The sequence below is a fragment of the Stegostoma tigrinum genome, chromosome X (genome assembly GCF_030684315.1).
Source record: "Stegostoma tigrinum isolate sSteTig4 chromosome X, sSteTig4.hap1, whole genome shotgun sequence".
In the NCBI taxonomy this organism is placed as follows: Eukaryota; Metazoa; Chordata; class Chondrichthyes; order Orectolobiformes; family Stegostomatidae; genus Stegostoma; species Stegostoma tigrinum.
Window position 1 is genome coordinate 18,911,265 of NC_081404.1, and position 6,000 is coordinate 18,917,264.

At 41.4% G+C, this 6,000-nt stretch overlaps 1 protein-coding gene across 3 annotated transcripts in view; it reads right to left on the reverse strand.

Annotated features, from left to right (window-relative positions):
* The window catches only part of LOC125448210 (signal transducer and activator of transcription 5B-like), a 117,175-nt gene extending 114,333 nt beyond the window's left edge, over nt 1-2,842 (reverse strand). For 2 of the 3 annotated variants that reach the window (XM_059643456.1, XM_059643454.1), the window contains exon 1: nt 2,170-2,379. The gene's annotated coding sequence lies outside the window, so the exon portion shown is untranslated. Of the gene's footprint in view, nt 1-2,169; nt 2,380-2,632 lie in introns of those variants that run through there. The other variant, XM_059643455.1, reaches the window with a different exon arrangement.
* Nucleotides 2,843-6,000: the final 3,158 nt, after the last annotated feature.

The following is a 6,000-nucleotide window of genomic DNA, read 5'->3' on the forward strand; positions in this document are numbered from 1 at the left end:
TGGAGGCTCAGAGACTGCTTTGCAGAACACCTACACTCGGTTCGCACTAAACAACTGCACCTCTCAGTCACGAACCACTTCAACTGCTCCTCCCATTCCTCAGATGACATATCCATCTTGGGCCTCCTGCAGTGCCACAACGATGCCACCTGAAGGTTGCAGGAAGAGCAACTCATTCCACTTAGGAACCCTACAGCCCAATGGTATCAATGCAGATTTCACAAGCTTCAAAATCTCCCTTCCCCCAACCTATCATCCCAAAACCAGCCCAGCTTGTCCCCACCTCCCTAACCTGTCCTTCCTCCCACCTCAAGCTCCACCCCAATCTCCTCCCTACTAGCCTCATCTCACCCCCTTGACCTGTCCATCCTCCCTGGAATGACCTATTCCCTCCCTAACTCCACACCTACACTAGCTCCATCCCCACCTCTTTGACCTGTCTGTGTCCTCTCCACCATCCGTCTTCTATCTGTCCTTATTTACTTCAAAACCCCTGCCCCTCTCCCATTTCTGAAGAAGGGTCCAGACCCGAAACGTCAGCTTTCCTGCTCCTCAGCCTACTGTGTTCATCCAGCTCTACATCTTGTTATCTTATAGGCATGATCTATTTTGCCACTACATACAAACTAATGCACTCCTTTTCATGTTGGATAAACTGCCAGTCAGGAATTTGAGAATTGTAAAATTTAACCAAAACCAAATTAGTTATCAGATATTGTAATTTTCCAAGTTTGAATATTAAACATTATTATTCAGTCACCTGTATTACAAAGTCTTATTCGCACCACAGCCAGGGTGGTAGTTGAGAAATCATAGTCAGCCCTAAAGACTAGACAGAGAAACATTAACCAGGGATCCTACTGCGGATTCTTGCTGAAAAGTGCACACACAGTAGGCAGCATTAGAACGCTGCTCACCCATGATGCGTTTACAGTCAACCACCATTGTTCAAGCCTCATACTATTACTGAATGATGGAAGCTGTGCGTTAGCACGTATGCTTGATGCACGTACGTTTCATTATAATTTGTCTATTTAAATTAGCATTTGTTACAAAAGGGTAATACCATAGTCATTATACTTGTAAACTATCCAACAATCTTTGCTGAACGGCACAGATCTTACATAATACAAAAGAATATTTGGGCGGTGTTAAGGAACACGTGACCAGCATACATGACGATCTACGTCAGTATTATGCTCGAGATATCGATGTGGGAGAAACGTTCGAAGAAGTCAAAAAAGTTACGGAGTGGGTGGCAGACAGAGAGGGGTGTGGAGTCCGCCATCAAATCAACCACAATCTCGAGGGGTCAAATGATCTAATCCTGCTTCTAAAGTGACAAAACAAAGAACCACAAGCGATAAATAAGTATTTTAGTTATGGTCACTACAAACGAAACACTTCAAAATTCAGTTTGTGATTAAAACATTTTTGATCAAACTCCATATTCGAGCCAGTTGCTTGACTTTAAAAGCATACTTTTAAAATGCTCGATCGCAGTAACTAGTCACCTCCTGGCTCAATTCAAGCGTTCTGATGAAGTGGGGGTGAGATATAGGAACTGAAATATTTAATTATGGTCCTTCTCCCCACAGAAACTGCTTAACCCGATTGCCAACGTTTTCTGTTTTTAATCGCACTAAATCCCACGTTTGCCTTATCAAGATCGGTGACCACAATGATTAGCATCTGAGGTAGCCAACGGGAAGAGAGGAAAATATAACTGGGTTGGTCTAATACGGGCGGTGTTTTTCCAATTGGCTCGAAGAAACATCGCCGGCCTCACTAGCGTCAATCAAGTTTTTCTTATAAAAACCTGAATCAAACATCGATAATATAACCACATCACAAATCTAACGATTTAAATCTTCGGTATTAATACAACTTGGTAAGAAGCGTTCATTTGTTTCTTTCGAGACAAACGTCCAAAATTGAGCTAATAGTTCGCTTTTCAGCCTTACAAAAATGTTTTCAGCGCAAAAGTGGTAAAAGTTGGGGCTAGCGATTTAAAACAAACAACAAACAAAACTCGTTAAAATCCAGACACTCATAGTTTGTTCCTTCTGAGAACTTTGGATTCAGGACATCAAAAAGGGCGAATTAAAGAGACTTCATACTTTTCAGTCCAAGCGAAAGTCGAACACACCCGAGTTTGGCCCACTTTACCTCACATAAAAAGCACAGGTGGATTCTTTTCCATTTAACTCTTGTATTTATACACTGCGTTCTGACTTGCGGCTTTTTTTTCCTGAACAAACTTCTTTAATGGTTGCAAGACAATATTTTCCTGCGCGACTGTTTGCTTATCTGGAGACTAAGTGAAACTGCGAACGGAACGGCTGCTCGAAGCTCGAGAGGTTTCCGCTTGTGTGGCACGAGTTCCTCCCCGTGAAAAGAGTTTGTTTTCGCTTTTCTAATGATTGGTTGAAAATCTAGCAGTAACACCACACACTGCACCCAGAGCGAACAAAACAACAAACCACGGCTGTTAACAGCAAGACAACACCAGAAACATTAAACCAGACCTGTCAATAATCAATTAAACAACCGAAAAGGCAAATAATTTTACTGACAACTTTAGTCATATCTATAAAAATACCAAGCGTGGGATTTATGATCAGAGACTAACCAGTAAAAGGTTTTCGACCAAAATCCTTGATTTCTCTACCCACGGATGCTGCCTGACCGGAGTCATTTATCGTTTCTTCCAGATTTCCAACATCTGCCAGAATTTTGCCTTTAAACTGACCGGTAATTTGACTTAAAACTTTTATCAATAAACGCACTTGAAGTGAAATGTTCCGAGCTGCTTCGTAAGAATATTGCCAAACAAAATTTGACGCAGTCACATAAAAAATAGGTCAGCTGACAAACCCCTGTCAAATAAGTAGGCTTTAAAAAGTGCCCTCAAAGAGGAGGGTGGTGGCGGGTAGGGTTGTCTGTAGGTGAAAGGATGGCCACCGGTGACGGAAAATTGGTTAGTACGCGCCAGAGGCTGGAATTGGAAGAGTGTTTAAATCACCAAAGATTGCAGGACTAGAGGAGGTCGCAAAGATGGCTAAGGCTTTGGGAAAATCCGAACGTGGAGTTCATTTTGTTTGTGGGAGTAGCATTTATTAAAATAAGACTGTCTTTTTACTTGCCTTTTTCTCCCCCCACTGTGACAGTGAGCTTTTACTGAGAAGCTGGGAATTCTTCTGGCGCCTTCAACCACCTCAATGGGGTGGCCATTTTGTAAACTTTCACATAAGAATTGGTCAAATTACCTGACCTTTAGAGAGCACGACACTCCAGTCCAATCCTATCCTTGCCTAATGTAAGAAGTTATCAAGAGTTGTACGTTAGGTTGAACTAGGCTTGATTTGATTTATTTATTATCATGTGTCTTTTGTCACAAAATATAGTGGTGTCATATAGTATTGTCACTCACCAGTGCCATTTTAAAACAGATGATAATAAACCAAAACACAGAATATAAGTGCAGAAAAATAAAGAAACTGTTCAACTTTACAAGATAATAAAATGTGAGGCTGGATGAACACAGCAGGCCAAGCAGCATCTCAGGAGCACAAAAGCTGATGTTTCGGGCCTAGACCCTTCATCAGAGACATCTAGGCCCGAAACGTCAGCTTTTGTGCTCCTGAGATGCTGCTTGGCCTGCTGTGTTCATCCAGCCTCACATTTTATTATCTTGGAATTCTCCAGCATCTGCAGTTCCCATTATCTCTCGTTCAACTTTACAGTCCTTTTTGTTAAATGCTCGGCTATAGGCCGTGAGCCTGGTGGCCAACCATTAGTTTTCTTTGCTGTGTCGCTACCACTGGAACAAGAGTTGCCATTCTTCAGCACCATCTTGCCTCCACCAATGTACCTGCCACTATGAATCCTCACTGGACCTTGCCAATGCAGCTGCTGCCAATGCCATCAGGTCCTGCACTAACCCAAACTCAACTCTGCTGCCATAAGGAACAAAAACAAAGTTGCTCGAAAAGCCTAGCAGATCTGGCAGCATCTGTGAAGGAGAAAACAGAGTTAATGCTTTGGGTCTCAGAACTGTCCATCAGCTGCTTTGTCAATGCAGAACCGCCAGGAACCTAAACTTGCTCCTGTTGCCAGAGAGAAACATCACAGTTACAGATATTTCTAATCAACAGTTCAAAGTTATTATGACATACCTCTGGAGTAGGTGGAACTTAAATCTAGACCTCCTGGCTTAGACATGCGAACACTACCATTACACCACAAGAAAGCTGTCTAAAATCATTGCTCAATATTTTCATAATCAACCTGTTCAGATGGGTTATTACACATCTCTGAAGTAGGTGGAACTTGAATCCAGGCCTCTTGGTTCAGAGATAGGGACATTACCACTGCATCACAAGAGCCCTTCAAAATTATAACTCTCCAAAAGGCCTGAAATGAAAGATCATATGGAATGGCATTTTTAAAAATTAACTTATTTTTCTAACCAACCTGTTCAGAGATGTTCTCACACACCTCTGCCATTTGGGACTTTTACTCCGGCCTCCTGATTCAGAGGTAAGGACACTCTCACTGCATCACAAAAAACCTTCAAAATTATGGCTATAGAAAAAGCTTAAAATGGAACATCAGAAGGAAGGGCAAATTGAGTTGATAGGAAACATGGTTTCACATAGGCAGTGGGGTGGCTGTGAGCTGTATCAATTGAAACAGGCAGAGGTTGGTTTAGTACTCAAACACAAACAGCTATTTCAGGGCCACTTTCTGGTGCAGTGGTCATGTCCCTACCCTCTGAGTCAAGAGGCTTGGGTTCAAACCCCACCTCCTCTAGAGGTGTGTCATTAATATATCTGAATAGGATGGCTTTAAACTTTTAAAAAAGGACTATGTCAATGCCCTCTTCTGATGCAGTGATGCCTCTGAACTGGCAAGCTTGAGTTCAAATCCCACCTGCTCCAGTGGTATGTGTATCTGTGAACAGGTTGATTAGAAAAAAATAGGTTAAATATTTTTTAAAAACTGACCTATGGGGCCCTCTTGTGGTACAGTGGACCAGGAGCCCTGTGTTCAAGTCCCACCTGCTCCAGAGGTGTGTCATAACATCCCTGAACATAGGTTTAAAAAAATGCAAAAGCTATTCTATTTCAGGGTCTTGTAACATAGTGTTACTATGTCTGGGTTTAAGTCCCACCTGTTCTGGAGACATTTCAGAATGGACTGATTAAAAATAATTAAAATACCTCTTTTAAAAGGTGCTTTGTAACACAGTGGAAGTGTCCCTACTTTTGCAGCAGACAATCCAGATTCAAGTCCCAACCAGCCTGGAGGCGTGTTACAACGTATCTGAACAGATTGATTTGTTTTTGAAACTGAATCCTTCTTGAAACTATACTAAGGGTTGATGGGTTTAATGTGTCACAGCATAGTGATAGTATCCCCACCTTTGGGTCAGAAGGTCTGGCTTCACATCCAATGTACTGTGGAGGTGTGTCATAATATGTCTGAATTTTTAAAAAATCTGGGTTTAAGTCCCTGTTCAGGATATGACGCACATTGAGGTGTACCCAAACTTACCTCCCATTGACAAGATCACCCTTAAAAATGGAGGGAAGGTTGGATAAATGGACTAAGCATCTCTAAGAACATTTTCAGCAATACTTAATTTCTGGACTACCAAATTACCATTTGTTTATAAGAAATTGAGTGCACGCTAATTTGTGAATCTGCTTCTTAGCTTGTGATTTCTGCTGAACTGATTATCTGTGCACTGTATGTTTCATAGAGAATCAATAAATTATAAAAACTTTTTAAAAATACACATGTGTCAGCCATAACTTAATTGCTGGTACTCTTGTCTCTGAATCTTAATAATTTAAAGTGTTTCTGTAGTGAAGTGGTTGTCACAGTCACTTTATCTGTGAAATGTCCCTGGTTTAAAATCAGTTGAAAACATTATAGAGACACATAATGACACTGGATTACAGGAGAGTCTGGAGATATATAAAGGTACTGTTT